The sequence below is a fragment of the Canis lupus genome, chromosome 20, assembly GCF_003254725.2.
Source record: "Canis lupus dingo isolate Sandy chromosome 20, ASM325472v2, whole genome shotgun sequence".
Taxonomy (NCBI): domain Eukaryota; kingdom Metazoa; phylum Chordata; class Mammalia; order Carnivora; family Canidae; genus Canis; species Canis lupus.
This window is the reverse complement of record NC_064262.1, coordinates 1,137,452-1,157,172: the sequence shown is the minus strand read 5'-3', so window position 1 is coordinate 1,157,172 and position 19,721 is coordinate 1,137,452. Positions and strand designations below refer to the sequence as shown.

The 19,721-nt window shown below is 38.9% G+C and overlaps 1 protein-coding gene across 1 annotated transcript in view; it reads right to left on the bottom strand.

Moving 5' to 3' along the window:
- CHCHD6 (coiled-coil-helix-coiled-coil-helix domain containing 6) overlaps positions 1–19,721 on the bottom strand; it is a 248,893-nt gene that overhangs the window by 156,684 nt on the left and 72,488 nt on the right. The window lies entirely within an intron of this gene.

Genomic DNA, 19,721 nt, shown 5'->3' with positions numbered 1-19,721 from the left:
GCAAAGCCACTTTTTGCCAAAAGACACATTCTGTTTGGTTAGCAAAATGTAAACTAATTGCCAACACTTACAAGTTGAGAGGTTTCACACAAAACTGTAGAAAAATCAGATCTGTCAAAAGTAAACCTGAATTCCTATAGGGCGACAATCAGCTGAAGCTGGAGACCTCCCCTCCTCTGGGCAGAGCACGCACACTTGGTTTGTCACAGTCTACACCATTCCCTATCACTTAACATACAAGGTCAATTCCACCCAATTAATTCTGCATGCTTCCAACGGCTTTGGAATTTGTTAGCTCTTGATTAGAATTATAATACTAGGTAGAAATTCAAGCACTGGTCACATAAAAATAAGTGAATCAATACAGAGAACTACAAATAGTTCTGAGTGAAAAATTGCAAAAGGTAATACTCTTTTTTCCCAATGTTTCTGATTATACATTAGGGCTCTGTACTGAGTCCTTTACTCTTCTCACACATCCCCTAGACAATGCCATCTACTCCCGATCAATTAACTGTAGGCTGTGGGCTCACGCTCTCGGACTCTAACCTAAAGATCCTGCCCACAGGACATCTGATATATCTGGCTGCACAGGCTTCTCTGAAGTGTCTACACCGAGCCTGGGCTCTTACCCTACCCTCCTTCACTCAATCTACCTGCACCTTGTCTTGTGTCTGTAGCTCAGGAAGTGCCCACTAGTTGCTCAGTAGCTTGAGAGCATCAACACTGAGCCACCCTCTTCTTGCTTTCATCTAATCTCAAGGTGAAGCTCTATATGCACTACTGAAGTTTAAATCTGTGGCACAATTATTGTAAACATGGCATTTGACTGTGTTTCTCTAAATTGATTTTTGCCTTCTAGTCTATAATTACTGGAAAACTCCTATTCCCATTTTTACCAAGTTTAATTTCTGGTTTTTGATTTATCCATTCAAATTTAAAATACTTCTAATTTTAACACTAAAAAATTCATTGTAATCAAATTTTGAAATAATAATATAATAATTTGTCCCCCTTTAAAATAAAATTTTAATTTGGAACAACTATATATTTACCCCCCAAAACTGCAAAGACAACACAGAGCTCCTGTATTCTACTCACCCAGTTTCTCCTGATTACCATGGACCCTTTTTCCCAACTAAGAAGGTAACTTTATTATTACTATCAATTAAACTCAAGACTATTTCAGTTTAACATTTTACAAGTATTGTCCTTTTTCTGTTCCAGAGTCCAACTCAGAATATTACAACACATTTATATGTTCTCTCTTTTTACAGTTTGTTTCTATAGGGGTGCCTGAGTGGCTCAGTTGGTTGAGAGTCCGACTCTTGGTTTTGGCCCAGGGCATGATCTCAGGGCTGTGAGACTGAGTCCTGAACTGGGCACTGCACTCTGTGCAGAGTCTGTTTGGGATTCTTTCCCTCTTCCTCTCTCTCGTTCTCTCAAATAAATAAATAAAATCTTTAAAGTTTGTTTCTATTAACATCAAATAGTACATAAAGGCTTACTGATGTCTGGCTCACCTCTCCCCATTTCCCCAGAGACAACCTAGATGATTTCAGTTTTCAGTATTTGCTTCCATGTTTCTAACTCCGCCATCTACTGACATCAGTATGAAAGATGAAAATTAAGCTCCCTTACACACCCCTCCATAGGTATCTCCCCTGCCCCACGACCCCACTGAGGGCGATCACATTTGTATAGCTCAATGTTTACTGCTCGCAGTACAACTGTGTAAGTATTATCCATAGCTAAGCAGTAATATTTCCCTTCTAATATATAACTATATTCTCTCTGGAATTAAATGTTTATTTCTTTATGGAACTGTAAAGGTGCTGTCCTGTTGTCTTGTAGCTTCCAGTGTTGCTGCTGTCTGGACACTGATTCTTAACCCTTTGTGCTTAGCCTCTTTTCTTTTCCTCTTGAGTGATTATGCAGGACAGCCCCAGTAGTGTCTAGCTGGTTAGGAGTTGGTTGGAGTGTGGTGCTGATAGTAAAACAGCCTCGATGATCTCCATCTCCCAGGGTTCACACCCTTGTGATAGCAATTCCCTCCCCTTGAACGTGGGCTGGACCTACTGACTCACTTCTAACAAAGACAGTATGGTGAAAGTGATGAGATGATGCTTCTGAGATTAGGTTACAAAAGATTGTGACTTCTGTCTTGCTCATACTCTCCCTTGCTCACGCTGATGAATCAGGTTGCCATGCTGTGAGCTGCCTTGTGGATGGACTAGGATGGCAGGAAACAGGTCCTTAATCAAATGGCCCTCAAGGAACTGAACTCTGCCAACAGCCACCTGAATGAGCATGAAACTGCATCTATGCCAGTCAAGCCTGCTTAGACTGTAGCTCTAACCAATACCTTGGGAGCTGCCTTGTGACATACCAGGGCCAAATGACCCGGGTAAGCCCACTGAAACTATGAGATCTGGTGTTGCTGTTCTAAGCTAGAGTCAACAAACCAAAGCCCTGAAATGGCTGCATGTGTTTTGCAAATAAAGTTTTATGGGAATACAGTCATAACCACTCATTTAGGGATAATCAATGGCTGCTTTTGCGCTATAAGAGCAAAGCTGAGAGACTGCAACAGAGACCATATGACCCACCAGACTAAAGTTTTTAAGAAGCTTGCCACTCCCTACTCAAAGCACTAAGTTTTGGAGTGATTTGTTATACAGCAATAGAAAATATGTCCTTCTCCCTGGAAACTTTTAGGATCAGTGTTGGTTCTTTATGTTCTAAAATTTCATAAAGATGTACCCTGCTACAGATCTATTTTCAAAGCTAATGGGCTGGGAACTAATGGCCCTCTCTGGAATCTGGAAGGCTCTTGTTCCTCAGTTCTGGGAAACTTTCTGAAATCAATTCATTAATAATTTCTTCCATTTTCCCTTTCTGGTACTGCTATTATTTGGGTGTTTGACCTCCTGAACTAAGCCTCTACTTTTTCCTGATATTTCTCTCATATTTTCCATCTCTTTGTCTTATTCTTTTAACAGCTCCTATTCTGATTCTATGAATACAATATTTCCTCTTGTCTGAGGGGATCTCTTTTTAAGCTGCAAAAAAGTTTTCTCCTGCTCCCCTGCACTGTTCACTTCCTGCACACCCCCCTCCTTTCTGCGCTTTAGACCATGGAGACTGAGTGTTTTGCTCTTATATCTATCCTGGTTTATATTCTGGTCACGGTAGAGGGGTTATCACATGCCTGAGGATCCACCCCTGGGATTCAAGAATGAAGAAATAACAAATTCCTGCAAGGTCTGTCTCTGTGGGAGCGGTTTGCCAATGGTAGGGTGATGCGGTCAGGATGTTTTACTGAAGAACTTCCAACTTTTAATGCTCAAGGGGCTTTTCACTTGGGCTCTTCAACTTCTCATAATGGAGTCTTTTAATCTCCTTATCTGGGAGGTTTCTGCCCATGTTCCTGGAGTCAAGCAGGGAAAAGAACTCTTGGGCACAAAGAGAAGGACTCACCTTCTCTTTTGCATGATGTCCCATTCTCAGTGATGCCTTCTGTCCCCGCACCCAGAGTCCTCATATTTTAATCTCACCAGGGGATAACCTGAAGATGAACTGGTGGCCTTCTGCAGGCAAAGAGGGAGTGCAAATGCCAGAGCACATGGGTCAGGAGGGATCTGGCTGCTTCCTGAAAGACTTCAGCCTGTCCCTGCCTGCAGCCTGCCTACACAGGAGCCTGGTCCCTCTGATTTCAAGGGCTCTGGGGTTCCTCCATGTTTCTGCACTCCAGGCCTGAGTTGTAGCTATCTCCAGTCTGCTCCGCCAACCACTCACCAATCACCTACCCTTCCCAACTATTGCAATCTTGTTGCCACCGCTTTCCTCTCCTAGTGTCTTTACTCTCACTTTAACTGGGTTTGGGGAAGGCACAATGGTAGTGGGTTGCATTTAATATGCCATTTATAACAGGCAGCTCAGATACCCTCGGTTCCCACAGCCCCTATAATCACCGTGTTCTACAATGCTCTTTCCTTGTTCTCTCTTTAATCGTCCATTCCTCTGCAAGCCCACTGTCATCTCTCTAGGCCAGGCTCTCAGCTCTCTGATGTACAGCCAGTTTCCTTACTTCCTTGCCCTCTCCTCTCTCCCTCCCTCCAAGCCATGCTCCAATGGTTGTTTAAAAACCAAGTCAGATCATGTCACTCCAACTGTCAGCTGTGGAATTATGCTTCCCCGCCCTCCCAAAAGTCCTATGTGGGAGTCCTAACCCCCATACCTCAGAATGTGACCTTAATTGAGATCAGGGTCTTTACAGAGGTAATTAAGTTAAAATGAGGTCATTAGGGCAGGCCCCAATGTAAAATGACTAGTGTCCTTATAAAAAGGGGGAATTTGGATATGAGACAGATACACATACAAGGAGAATGCCATGTGGAAATGCACAAGGAAAAGAGAGCCATGTATAAGCCAAGGAATGGCTGAGGCCATGAGAAGAGAGGCCTAGAACTGACCCTTCCCTAGCACCTTCACCATGCCAATGCATGACTTCAGACTTCTAGCCTCCAGAACCATGAGATAATACATTTCTGTTGCTCTAAGTCACCTAGTTTGTGATACTTCGTTACAGCAACCTTAGAAAACCAACATGCCAACTTAAAGGATTTTATGATTTCTCACTGCCCTCTGAAAAGACTTTCCCTCTGGCCTGAAATTCCTGTTTCTGTCCCGTTTCTACCAGGCTGTTTCTCAAACTTAGGGTCTCTGTTCAGACATCAGTGAATTCTGGATATTTCCTGACAATTCCCCCATCTCTCTCTCCAATCCAACCCCAAGAAAAACCTGCTCCTGGGCTCAGTGAACTCTGTGCCTTTCTTATTTGTAACATTTACAATACACTGCAATTTCCTGACTATTTCTCATATTCTTCCCCAGTATGAAAGCTTCAGGAAAGCAAAAACATGACTTTCCTGTTGACAGCTTAACCTCAGCACACAGGAGGCACAGGGTTGGAGAATGGATAAACAAATCAATATGAGAAAGAAAATAATTCTGTCAAAAAATATTCAATATTCAAACTGTAAAGATGTCAATATTCCCTCAAATTAAATTAAACAGGCTTCTTTTTTCAACTTGAAAACAAATTCCAAAATTTAACAGAGTAAATGTAATAAGAATGGTGAAGAAAATTTAGAAAACAATGGGGCAAATTTTGTCTTATCAGATATTAAAACATATTATAAAGCCATAGTAATTAAAACAGTGCGTCTCTTAGATAATGTTAACTAAAAAAAGTTTTTTAAAAAGGAGAATTGTATGTACAGTATGTCAACATATGTATACAAAGGGTGAAAACAAATTTTAATTTTTGCTTGGATGTGCATTTAAACACACTTCTGGAATAATACACAGACTACACAATACTAGTAGTTACCTGTGGAGGAGGGAAAGAGCTGGGTGGGTGGGTGAAAAAGTGGGAGTAGATTTTCCATCGTCTTTTTATGAGTTTTGAATTTTCAGCCATGGAAATTTGATTTATGAAAAGAAGGTTATTTCAAATCAATAGACCAATTGACCAGGAATGCCTAAATCAGCAAGTGATATTGAGACAACTGCTAATCCATGGCAGGGGGCCAAGGGTGGTAGTTAGTCACCTACTGCATGTCATGGGCTAAAATAAACTTCAGATAAACTGTAGAGTTATAGGTTAGCAATACAATCATAAAATTATGAGAAAACTATACTCACAGAGTAAATATTTTTCTAGACATGTTTCTTAGAGAATAATCTGAAAATATATATATACTATGACCTTAACAGTGCATATGGCTTTGACTTTGCTATTTTAAGAATTTAACCTATAGGAAATATTAGTTAAAGGAAGCAAAGAATATAGATACATATTTTACACAGTATGGTTTTAACACTGAAAATGGGAAATAAGTTAAATGTATAATAAGAAGAAATTGGTTAAATAAATTTATGCATATCCAATAATGAATAATGTATATCCTTTTAAGTATTATGTAGAATTATATTTATTGATATTACATATTTATCAAATTATTTTTGACACAATATTTTGTTAAATGAAAAAGTTTACAAAACAGCTATAAAGGAAGACTTAAAACTTCGGTGCTAGTTTACAAGGATGTGTACGAGGATGTTATCAGTGTTCCTTCTCTCTAGATAGTGGAATTTGAGTGTTTACCTATCCACTGAGTGCAGTCAGAGACAAGATTCCTTCAGTCATTCAATACCTTTTTTTTTTTTTTTTTTCACATCACCACCAAGTTCCTGGCAAAAAAAAAGAGATCCTGAGATGACTCAAATACAAGACTTGCCCTTCAAGGAATTTGTGTTTTAGGGAATGGGGAGAAGCAGCAACACAAAGTGGGTAGCACTAACCAGGCCTGGGGTGGGGGATGGTCAGGGACGCTTCCTGATAGAGCATACATTTAGGCTGACCCTGAAACTTGTTCTGTTAACCTGGAGAGTGCAAAAATTGGAACATTTCAGGATATGAGAGCAACCAGTCAAGACATAAACTAACTTGGAATGCTTGGGAACACCACACCTTTTAGTCTGGACCCATCAGGCACTGTGGCCCACACTAAGTACAGCCCTGCTTAAATTCCCACAAAATTCAGCATACACCTACTTGCAGAAACTGGGCAGCTCTCATGTATTTGTATCAGAGGTCCTCCCTGACCACAAGAGTCCAGGAGACCATGTGCTGGAAACCTAACGACAAAAAGGTGATGCAGGCCTAGCCCCTACCCTCAGGAGCATGCCAAGGCTGGCACGAGGGGCCAGGAGCAGAGTATGTGAGCACTCTGTAACGGAGCTCAATGCTTTTCAGGAAACAGAGAGAGAGAGAACATTTGCACCCCTGTGACTGCAGCCTGCTCCAAGGAAAAGCCAGCTGGGGAAAAAGAACAGAAGGGTAGCCATTAGGAAGGGTAAAATTGGTTTCAGATCCAACTGCAGCTGATCCTTGAAAGCAAACTAAGCAACTGACAACACAGACCTCAGCAGAGCTCAAGTTCTTTACTGGAACCATTTTGAGTTGTTTTAAGAAGAACAAGGTTTATAACAGGCTCCAGTCTTTCCTCCTTTATCTCTAAATCAATGAAAAGAAAGAAAAGCTACCCAAGAACCAATACTTGGAAGCTCCATTTGTCATGGGATGTTGAGGTCTCTCCGGCCTGGAGGTCTTAACAACTCATCCTCGGGCACAGAGCTCAGGCCTCACCCCTCAGCACCCTCTCAAGAAGGAGGCCAGGTGAACCCCTTGCACCTTGTCATGCTGCCAAGCTGGTCTCCTGTAGAACTTCCAGCCTGTCGTTTGGTTTCCCCCCTCCTCCCAGCCCTCCATGACAATTCTGTGCTTCAAACTGTGAAGCAAAAATTACAGATTTTTTTTCAAAAAAGAGAGAAAAAACCTTATTAAATACACATTAGCAGCACACAGCACAAGGCTTGGGAAAAGATTATTCCTCTCTTGACATCATCCCCCTTTAATGAAGAGCACAAAGTTACCCAGTCGTTTCTCTCCCTCTTCCTTCCCAAGGCAGTGACATCACCCCAGAAAACCTAAAGTAGGAGGAGGTACAACATCTTGGCTGAGCAAAGCCACCCCGAAACAGGTCTGGAGCTTCCGGTGGAGCACATGTATTCAAGTAAAGTCCAGAATGATTCCCATCCATCCTTTATCCATAGCCATCCAGGGAGTGGCCGGGGTGGGGGGAAGGTGGGGGATGGATTCCATTTTTTATTCTAAATAGTCCTGGGGATTTTTAGGACTTTTTAATGAAAATACATTACCTTTTCAAATCCCTTCTGTATTTAAAAAAATACATTTATCTCTCTCTTTGTGACTATCATAAATAAATAAAAAGAATTTAAAAAAAATACATTTATGTGCTCGCTTTAGCAGCACATACACTAAGAAAATACATTTACCAGAAAAGGTCCTAAGGTGGGCAGTCAAAAGCCACGGAAGCCCACAGAACACCACATTTTCCAGCCACAAACAAGTGGGAACAATAAACTAGAACTAGACAAATTTGGGAGATTCTCTATCTCAAACCAGAGGCTCAAAGTTTTTTTGAGTATCTCATAGAAACATCAACTTCCTGGAAAATTCAATGTCACATGTGAGAGAACCATCTATTTCCATGTCTGCCAATCCTTCTCTCCCTCACCAAACACCCCTCCTTCTCTTCCCCCGCCTTCTGACCATCATCAGCAATGCTAAGGAGTGAAATAAGGGACGTGAGGCCTTCCCTACCAGAACAACCCAGACTCCTTCCACGTGCCCAGGCGGATGGCCAGTGCTCTGTCCATCCAGCTCAGCAGCCCCAGAGGCCTCCTCCCTTCTGGGCCCCACAGAGCCCCAGGGTGCTCTCCACAGAGACCTGGCAGGCCAGAAAGGACTGGCATCATATATTCAGGGTGCTAAATGAGAAAAATATGCAGCCAAGAATACTTTATCCAGCTAGGATGTCATTCAAAACAGAAGGTGAAATAAAAAGCTTTCAGGACAAACAGAAACTAAAAGAATTTGTGGCCAAGACACTGACACGCTACTCCTGGCTCTCCCACCCCTGAGTGTGAGGGGTCAGATGCAGCTCATTCACCTGAGCCTCAGCCTCTGAAATACACCAGGACTTGAGCAAAGACTAAGAAAGAGATGGAGGCAGAAGTCACTGGGAGCGCAACTTTCCCAGAGCTTCCCTTGCGCTCCAGGCACTCAGGCCAAATGCCGTGGCTGCTTGCTCCTGAATGCTGAGGACTGCTGGGAGGGCCGAGGAGAGCAGGAAAAGGCAGCAGTTGTACCTGAGCCCGACGGAAGGACCCAGTCAAAAGCCTCCAGGTACGTGTATGCTACAGAGTGGGAGCCCTCTCCAAGCCCTCCTATGCCCACTGAAGGCAGTAGGATTCTGATGTTCCCGTTATTCAAACAGGATGCTGAATCCTAACCCCAGGAGCAGGCTTCTGCCAGAGGCTTTCCCTGGAATAGACTGAAGCCAGCCTCCCCGCCTACAAGCCTGCTTTACTACACACACTCCACAGCATGTCAGATGATTAAGATTCTCGTTAAGAGGAGGACTTCTCAAAAAAAAAAAATAAAAAAAAAAAAACAGAGGAGGACTTCTCTGAAAAATAACATAAGTCATTACTACAGAGGTTCCCCAAGAAGATGACAAAGCATTCTGTTAGGAACATGTAGGCAATTGCCCCAAGAAGTGAGGGTAGGGGAGCTGTGAGCAGGCGATGTGCCAGAGAGAAGGGGCATGCTCCTCAGGGCCAGAGAGAGTGCCACCTGCAAACCCACACCTACCACTCACAGCTACCGTGAGGTGTCACCTAGGCTCTCACCTCAACCCTGCTTCATGCTCTTCCTCCTATCTCCATGCACACACGTATTCTCCTAGCAAGAAAGTCTTTCTTGACATGAAACAGAAAAGTAATTAAACCATCTTGACTTCCCTCAAGAAAGTTCTCTCTGCACAAAGAGGAAAGGTACTTGAAGGTTAGGAGAGGAGCAGTTAAGTCTAATGAACACCTGGCCTGACTGTCAAAAACTTGAGAGCCCTTCTCCTGGGTTTGCCACTCACCATGTAAGGCTGAAAACCATCACTGAACCTTCCAGGGTCTGGAGTTACCTCTCCTATATGATAGCATGACACCAACCAAAAAAAACACACAGAACTTTCCTTTCCAAAAAGCCAAACCAAAAAAAAAAAAAAAAAGAAAGAAAAAAATCTGAAAACACTGGATGCCTAGAATCGAGTAGGGACCTTTAAGAATTAACCATTATCCTCTGCCTCTATGTTATACTACTCTGGAAAACATTCTGAGGAGATGGGCAAATTTGATATGCCCAATTCTTAAATTAGCCAGAAAGGAAACTTCTCCAGCTTCCTACAATACAAGCTAAAAAGGAAAAAGAATAAAGATTCACTGAATGCCGAATACCTGTCAAGTGCTTCATGCAGACTTCCTTATTTAATGCTTTCACTACCAGTGAGACAGGAATTGCTAACCTCGTTTATGCCACACAAAGCAGTGGCTAAAATCAGAATACCCTGTTGTAGAAAACACATACTAGGAAATGCAGAAGTGGGGTTCACACCCAGGTCCTCCTGTGCTTTGGTAATTCATGAGTCCACCACAAGACCTGGTGAGCAGGAAACATGGCAGATACTCACTGCGGTGGCCCACGCCAGCAACAAGCTCAGACATGCTCACACAACCAGTCTACACTCCTGCCTCTGCAGCCCTGCCACCCTTAGCACCTCAGGACAGGCACACCTCTCTACAGCTAAAAATGACCAGAAAAATAGTTTATTTATACTACATAATTATATCATAAGTATATAATAAGCAGCAAGACCAGAAGGCCAAATGGATCAGCTGATGTGCTTCTGATATGTTTTCCACATTTCAATTTAATGTAACACACACTTGCTGATGTCCAATTTCCTGAACACTGTGGTATGGACTAGATTTACAAAGATCAATAAGACAATGCCCCTGTCTTTAAGACAAAAATGGGGAAACCAAGGTGAGCACAACTAATCGAATACAAGGCTTGTTGTGAAAAGTGCAGTAGTAAAAAGAATAAAGAGCTATAAATTACTAGTAATACCAGAAGACAATGGAGAAATAGTTTCAAAGTACTAAGTTAAAGTTACTTTTCCCTAGAAGCCACAGAAGTTGTATAAACTAGCTGAGAAGTGAAAGACATGAAGGGATAAAGTTTATAATGTCCAAACGTTTCCTGCAAGAATTATCTGAGGAAGCACTCCAGCAAAATAAGTAATAAACCCAATAAAAAATACGAAAGGCACAGGGAGATTAAAATTACAGTAATTCTTTAATACATAATATAAATGTATACAAATAAGATTATGTAGGTAAATTATTGTTATTTAAAAATATGGTTAAGGGATGCCTGGTGGCTCAGCGATTGAGTGTCTTCCTTCAGCTCAGGGCACGATCCCAGGGTCCTGGGATAGAGTCCTGCATCAGGCTCCCCACGGGGAGCCTGCTTCTTCCCCTCTCTCTCTTTTTCTGTCTCCCATGAATAAATAAAGAAGAAAATAAAATAAAAATATGGTTAAGAACTGAAAATCTTTAAAAAAATAAGAAATAAAAAAAAAATTTTCTCCACAGTTAATGAAAGAAAATCCTACAGATTCAAGAAGCCAAGTGAATGCTAAGCAAGAGAATAAATCCAATGAAAACCACTGCCAGATAAATTATAATCAAATCTTTTAAGACTAAAGATGAAGAAAAAAGTCCTGAAAGTAGCCAAACAGAACTGCTCCATTACCTATGGGAGAATGATGCAAATAACACTGGATTTCTCAACAAAAATTATAGACTCCAGAAAGAAGTGGTACAACATTTTTCAAGTACTGAAAAAAACAAAAAACTGCTATCACATAAGTCTATATCCAGTGAAAATATCTGTCAGGAATGAAGGAGAAATAAAGACTTTACCAGTGAAGGAAAATGAAAAGAATATATCCCCCAGCAGATCTGTTCTAATTGTCAAAGAAATTCTTCATACAGAAAGGAAATAATTTTACAAGAAATAAAAAGAGAAAACAAGTGAGGGAGGAAGGGACAGGAGGAGGGAAGGAGGAACTTGGAACATCAGGAATGAAGAAGTAACAAAAAGGGTTAAGTATAATAGACAATGCTTCCTGTCTTGAGTTTTATAAATTATGTTTGATAGTTGAAAGCAAAAAATTGTAATGCTGTCTGATGTAGTTCTCAATATGTACACAGGTAATATAATATGGAAGACAACTGTATCATTAAAGGGAGACATAAATGGTGGTAAAGTTTCCGTATTCCACGTGAAGTGGTAAAATATTGATACTAGGAGATAGTAGTAAGTTAAGTAGAGTAACCATAGAGCAACCATTAAAACAAACAAAAACCCTAAAAAACAAAGATATACTTAAAAACTCTTTAGCCAACTATACTTCAATTTTAAAAACTAAATGAAATTTCAAAGGTTTAAAAAATTCTTTAGATAAATTAAAATGAAATTATAAAAATTGTTCAAGTAACCTATAGGAAGCCACAAAGTGAGAAACAGGGACAAAAAAAAACAGTAGGCACAAACAGAAAACAAACAAGAAAATGGTTAACTTTTTAATTTCATTAAATATAAATGATCTAAACACACCAATTAAAAGACTGACAGAATGGATTAAAAATGATCCAACTAAATGCTAGCCAAAAAAATTTATGTAAGTAAATTAAAAGTTAAAGTATAGCAAAGATATACCACACAAATACTAATAAAAATAAAACTGGGCAGGCTATGTTAATATCAGACAAAGTAGATTTCAGAGCAAAAAACACCTTACCAGATAAAAAGTGGGACAATACATACTAATAAAAGGGTCAATTCATTAAGAAGGCATAATAATTCTAAATATATACAACCAAAAAACAGGAGCTTCAAAATACAAGGAGCAGATATAAGAGTACTGAATATATAAATAGGCAATTCTAGAAACATAGTTGGGGAGTTCAACACAACTCTCTCAGAAATTGATATAGCCACTCAACAGAAAATAAGCAAGAACATAGAACACCACCACCATATACCAATGGCATATACTTTAACATAGAACACTTCACCTAACAACAACAACGAGAATTATAGTTGAGCCCTTGAACAAGGATTAGAACTGCACAGGTCCACTTACATAAGGATTTTTTTTTATAGATACAGTAAAGTGCTATACATATATTTTCTCTTTCTTGTGCCTTTCTTAATAACATTTTTTCTTTAGCATACTTTATTGTAGGAACATAGCATATAATACATATACAAAATACATGTTAGTCAACTGTCTATGTTATCAGCAAGGCCTCCAGTCAACAACAGACTATTAGTAGTTAAGTTTTGGGGGAGCCAAAAGTTATAAACAGATTTTTGATTTGCAGAGGGTTGGTAACCCTTTCCATTGTTCAAGGATCACCTGTAGTTTCAAGCACACATGGAGCACTCGCCAAGACAGATCATCTCTTCGGTCGTTAAATAAAACTTAACAAATTTAAATTAATTGAAATCATAGAAAATACATTCTCTCACCACAATATATTAAGTTAAATATCAATAACAGAAATATAATAGGGAAATCTTCAAAATTGTGAAATTAAATACAACATTTGTAAAGAAACCATGGGACAAGGGGGGGGGTGCAAAGAAAATTTAAAAGATACATTTTTTATACTGAACCAAATGAAAGTAAAATAACACATCAAAATATGTAGGGGGCATGGAAATATTGAAGACTTATGCGTTGTGGTGAGAACATAAAATGGTACAACCACAATGGAAAACAGTTTTGCAGTTTCTCAAGGTTAAACCATAAAACTACCATGTGATCCAGCATATCCATTTCTAGGCATGTATCCAAAAGAACTGAAAGCAGGGACTCAAATAGATAATTGCACAACCACGTTAATAACAGCATTATTCACAATAGCCAAGAGGCAGAAATAACCCAAATGTCCACCAACAGCTGGATGAATAAGCAAAATATGGTCTATACATATAAAGGAATATTACTCAACCTTAAAAAAAGAATAAAATTCTGATACACCCTAACTTGAAAACATGCTTAGTGAAATAAGTCAGATAAAAAGGACAAATACACTATGATTCCACTTATACGAAATACCTAGTATATGTAAATCCATAGAGACAGCAAAATAGGAGTTACCAGGGCTGAAGGAAAGGAAATGGTAGCTAGTGTCAGGAGACATTGTCTCTGTTTGAGATGATGAACAAGATCTGGAGAAAGAAGATGGTAATGGTTACACAACATGGTGAATGTATTTACTGCCACTGAATTGATCTTAAAGTAGTTAAAATGGAGGGGCATCTGGGGGGCTCAGTCAGTTAAGCATCTGACTTTAGCTCAGGTCATGATCTCTGGGTCCTGGGATTGAGCCCCACTTGAGCACTGTACTCACTGGGAGTCTGCTTGAGGATTCTCTCCCTCCCTCTGCCCCTCCCCCTGCTTGTGTACTCTTGTGCTCTCTCAAATAAATAAATAAAATCTTTTAAAAATAGTAAATTTATGTTATGTATATTTTACTGTATTTATAAAAAATATGTAGGCTACAGATGAAGTAGAGATGACAGGGAAATTTCTATCATTTGTGATAGGCAACAGCCAATAATTCTGGTATTCATGCCATTGTACAATGCCCTTCCCTTGCTAGACTCTGGACTAGACTGAATGACTTGCCTCTAATGAAGAGTAAACAAAAAAAGTGATGAAATGTTAACTTTCTTGATTAGTTATAAAAGAGGGATCCCTGGGTGGCGCAGCGGTTTGGCGCCTGCCTTTGGCCCAGGGCGCGATCCTGGAGACCCGGGATCGAATCCCACGTCGGGCTCCCAGTGCATGGAGCCTGCTTCTCCCTCTGCCTGTGTCTCTGCCTCTCTCTCTCTATCATAAATAAATAAATAAATAAATAATATTAAAAAATAAAAAATAAATAAAAATAAATAAATAAAAGACAGTGACTTGCATCTTGTTCTCATTCACTCTCTCTAGCTATTCTCTCTTGCTTGCTTTACTGAAGCAAGCTGTCATATGTTATAACTGCCTTAATGGAAAAGCCCAGGTGCCAAAAAACTGAAGGCAGCCTCTGGCTAACAGCCTATCAGGAACTGAATCCTGCATGAGTGACCTTGGAAATGGATCCCCCTTCAGTCTAGCCTTAAGATAGCCTTAGCCAACAGCTTGATTGCAGTCTTGTAAGAAACTCTGAAGCACAGGACCCAGCTAAGTTGCATCAAGATTCCTGACCCAAAGAAACCAAGATAATATTGTTTTAATCTATTAAATTTGGCAATAATTCATAACTAACATAGTACTAAATGCTTATACTAAAATAAAAGAACGACCTCAAATCAATAATCTAGGCTCTCACATCAAGATACTAGAAAAAGAAGCCAAAATGAAGCAAAAGGAAAGAAACAGATAAAAGTAGAAGTCAATGAAATTGAAAACAGAAAAACTATCAAGCCAAAAGCTAGTTGTCTGAAAAAATTGATAAACTTCTAGTAAAACTGACAAAGGAAAAGAGGGAAGAATAAATTACCAGTATCAAGAATGAAAGAGTGGATATCACTACAGACCCCACAGACGTTAAGAAGATAAGGGAATATAGGCATACCTCCGGAATTGTGGGTTCAACTCCAGACCACTCAGTAAAGTGAACATCACAATAAAGTGAGTCAGATGAATTTTTCCCAGTGCATATAAAAATTATGTTTATACTATATAGTAGTCTATTAAGTGTACAATAGCACTATGTCTAAAAAAAACAACATAAAATTACTTTATTGATAAAAAATGCTAACCATCATCTGAGTTTTCACTGAATTGTACTCTTTTAGATGGTAGAGGGTCTTGCCTTGATGTTGATGGATGCTGACTATGGTGGAGGTTGCTGAAGACTGGGTGGCTGTGGCAATTTCTTAAAAGAAGACAAAGAAGTTTTCCATATCAATTGACTCTTCCCTTCTCTAATGAATTCTCTGTAATGTCGTTTGACAGCATTTTACCCACAGCAGACCTTTTCTCAAAATTGGAGTCAATCTTCCCACATTCCATCACTGCTTTATCAACTAAGCTGATGTAATAATCTAAATTCTTTGCTGTTATTTCAACAATCTTCACAACATCTTTACCAAAAGCAGAATCAATCTCAAAAACCACTTTCTTTGCTTATCCATAAGAAGCAACTCCTCATCCATTCAAGTTTTATCATGTGATTGAAGCAATTCAGGCTCCAGTTCTAATTCTAGTTCTCCTGCTATTTCCACCACATTTGTAGTTACTTCACTCCTCAAAGTCATCCATGAGGGTTGGACTCAATTTCTTCCAAACTTGTGTTCATACTGATATTTTGACCTCTTCCTATGAATCACAAGTGTTCTTCATGGCATCCAGAATGCTACATCCTTCCCAGTAAGTTTTCCATTCACTTTGCCCAAATCCATTAGAGAATCATTATCTATGGTAGCTGCAGCCTTATACAATGTATTTCTGAAATAATAAGACAGCTTCTTTCCTTAACCCTCATGAACCACCTCTGCTACCTTCAAACTTCTCTTCTGAAGCTTCCTCACTTCTCTCAACCTTCATATACTGAAGAGACTTAAGGCCTTGTTCCGGAGTAGGCTTTGGCTTGAAGAAATATTGTGGCTGGTTTGATCTTCTATTTAGACCACTAAAACCTTCTCCAGGGCAGCCCGGATGGCTCAGCGGTTTAGCGCTGCCTTCAGCCCAGGTCATGATCCTGGAGACCCGGGATCAAGTCCCACGTCGGGTTCCCTGCATGGGATCTGCTTCTCCCTCTGCCTGTGTCTCTGCCTCTCTCTCTCTCTCTCTCTGTCTCTCTCTCTCTCTCTCTCTCTCTCTGTGTGTCTTTCATGAATAAATAAATAAAATCTTTTAAAAATAAAAAAATAAATAAAACCTTCTCCATATCAGTGATGACGGAAAGTTGTTGCACTTTCTTATCATTTGTGTTTACTGGAGGAGCACTTTTAATTTCCTTCGAGAACTTTTCCTTCTAATTCAGAACTTGGCTAACTGCTTGGTTCAAGAGGCCTAACTTTTGGTCTATCTTGGCTTTCAACATATTTCCTCACTAAGCTGAATCGTTTATAGCTTTTGATGTAAAGTGAGAAACATGTAGCTCTTCCTTTCACTTGACAATTTAGAGGCCAAGGTAGGGTTACTAATTGACCTAATTTCAATATTATGTTCCAGGAATAGGGAAGTCCAAGGAAAGGAAGAAAGAGAGAGACTGATCAGTGAAGCAGACAGAACATACACAACATTTATCAATTAAATTCACCGACCTCTATGAGCATGGTTTGTGGCACCCCAAAATAATCACAATAGTAACATCAAAGATCACTGATCACAGATCACCTAAACACATATAACAGTGAAAAGGTCTGAAATCTTGTGGTAATTACCAAAATGTGACACAAAGACAAGAAGTGAGAAAATGCTGTTAAAATATGGCACCAATAGACTCGCTTGACAGTGTTGCCACAAACCTTTAACATGTTACAAAAGAAAAAAACCCGATATCCCTGAAGTGCAATAAAGCAAAGCACATGAGGTATGTCTGTACTACAAACAATTCTACACAAATAAATTCAACAACTTAGATGAAATGGACCAATTCTTCAAAAACTGCAAACAACCAAAATTCACCCAAGATGAGATAGACAATCTGGATAGTTCAGTAACTACTGAAGAATTGAATTTATAATTAACCTTTTGAAAAAGAAAATCTCTAGGTCTCAATGATTTCACTAGCAAATTCTTCTAAGTGTTGAAAAAAAGAAATATCACCAATACTATAAATCCTCTTCCAGAAAACAGAAGCCACATTTACTCATTTTATAAGGTCAGCATTACCTTGATACTAAAACCAAATCAAAAAAAAAAAAAAAAGTAAAATGAAAAAGATAAAGAAGAGAAAAAAGAAAGAAAACTACAAACAATGAATTCATGAAAATGGATATTAAAATCCTCAATATTAGCAACTGAATTTAGCATATTTATGTGTAAATATACATATACATGTGTGTATATACATATATATGTATACATATACACGCACACACATATCATGACCAAGTGGGGTATCAAGCTTCCTGCATGGAGCCTGCTTCTCCCTTTGCTTATGTCTCTGCTTCTCTGTGTCTCTCATGAATAAATAAATAAGATCTTAAAAAAAAAAGAAAAGAAAGGAAGAAATTTAAAAATTTCCCTATTTGCAGATGACACGATGAAGCAGAAAAATCTAAGGAATCTACAAAACAATTCATAGGGTAACAAGCTCACGGGATACAAGTCCAGCACATAAAAATCAATCTTGTTTTTACATATTAGCAATGAACAAATGGAGATCAAAATTTAAAACACAATGCCATTTACAACTCCCCCCCCCCCACATACACACAAACCCCCACACTTGAATACACAGAATCCTAACAACCATGCACAGGATGCGTATGCTGAAAACTTCAATACACCAAAGAATATTTAAAGAGATGTACTGTGTTCATGAGTTGGAAGACCTAATATTGTAAAGATCTAACTCTCTCAAAGTATCTATAAGCTTAATGCAATTCCTATCAAAATCTCAGTAGAACTTTTTGACGACATAGACAAACTAATTCTAAAAGGTCTATGGAAGGGCAAAGGAAATCAAAGGGCCAAAACAATTTTGAAAAAGAAGAATGAAGTTGAGAGAATCACAGTATCCAATTTTAAGACATTATATAGCTAACATAATCAAGGCAGTGTAGTATTGGCAGATGAATAAACACACAGATCGACAGAATAGAATAGAATCCAGAAACGGATCCACACAAACATGGTCAAACTGACTTCTGATTAAGGTTCAAAAGCAATTCAATGGAGCCAAGATAATCTTTTTACCACTGTTAGAACAAAGGAAGGGAAATCAAAACTCAACCTCATAGCTTATAGAAAAATGAACGCAAAAGAGATTACAGATCTAAATGTAAAACATAAAACTATAAACTTTTACGAGAAAACTTAAGAGGAGAAAAATCTTCATGACCTAGAGTTAGGCAAAAGAATTCTTAAACATGACATCAAAAGCATGAACCATAAAAGAAGAAAAACTGACAAACTGGACTTCATAAGAATTTAAAATGTTTGTTCTGCAAAGACACTGGTGAGAGAATGAAGAAATGCACAGACTGCAAGGAAATATTTGCAAATCACATATCTGATAAGGAGCTGTCTTCAGGATATATAAAGGACTCTGTAATCTAAATAGTAAGAATACAAACAATCCAATCAGAAAATGGGCAAAAGATTTGAACAGACACTTCATCGAAAAGGATATATAGATGCTAAATAAGCACATGAAAAAACATATATGCAATATCTTTAGCTATTAGGGAAGTGCAACTCAATGCCACAATAAGATACCACCTCACTTCAAATAGAATGGCTAATTTATACTGACCTTCTTTAAATACTTAAGTTACTTTAAATACTTACAGTACCAAGTGTGGTGAGAATACAGAAAAACTAGATCACTCACACATTGCTGGTAGGAATAGGAAATCGTACAGTCACTCTGGAAAATGGTTTGGCAGTATCTTAGAAACACATTTACCAAATGACCCAGCAATCCCACACCTGCAGCATTTACGGTAAAGACACAAAAGTCAGGTTTATAACAAAAAATTATACCTGTATATACATAGGTAGCAGCTTTATTTGTTGCAGCCAAAAACTAGAAACAATTGCCTTTCAAACAGTGAATGGGTAAACAAGCTGCCATACCCAGACAATGGAATACTACTTGGCAATAAAAAGGACGAAGTTATTGACGTACACAGTAATCTGGCTGGAGCTCAAGGGCATTATACTGAGTAAAATAAAAGTCAATCTAAAAAAATAACATGCCATATGATTCCATTTACATAACTTCTCAAAATGACAAAATTATGCTCATCAGACAAAGTGTTGCTAGATTAGGGTTGAAGGGAGTTTCTCTGGGGTTGATGGAACAATTGTTTCCTTGATTGTGGTGGTCATTAAATGAAAAACAAATATGTATATATATGTGTATATGATAAACATATGTATGATAACATTTGACAGAACTCTATGCCAAATAAATAATATGAATAA